We start from the raw sequence: 227 nt of genomic DNA, 5'->3' as shown, positions 1-227 counted from the left end.
AACGAACATTGCAACGTCTTCGTCGTCCCGTGCGTGCTGTCGTCGCGCATCCCATGAGTACCTTTTCCCTTTTTTTTTCTTCGGGTCAGGGGACATCCAATGTCCCGACGTCTGCATGTCCTTTTAGTTTTCATCCTGGCCTCCTTGTTCGTATTTGTCCAGATTACGACATGTCCTTTTCCGGGTCTCCCTAGACACGACTAGTCCATAGTCCTCGTAATATTTCC

The sequence above is a fragment of the Penaeus monodon genome, chromosome 21 (assembly GCF_015228065.2).
Source record: "Penaeus monodon isolate SGIC_2016 chromosome 21, NSTDA_Pmon_1, whole genome shotgun sequence".
Taxonomy (NCBI): domain Eukaryota; kingdom Metazoa; phylum Arthropoda; class Malacostraca; order Decapoda; family Penaeidae; genus Penaeus; species Penaeus monodon.
The sequence above is the reverse complement of the archived record's forward strand: the minus strand, read 5'-3'. Positions refer to the sequence as shown.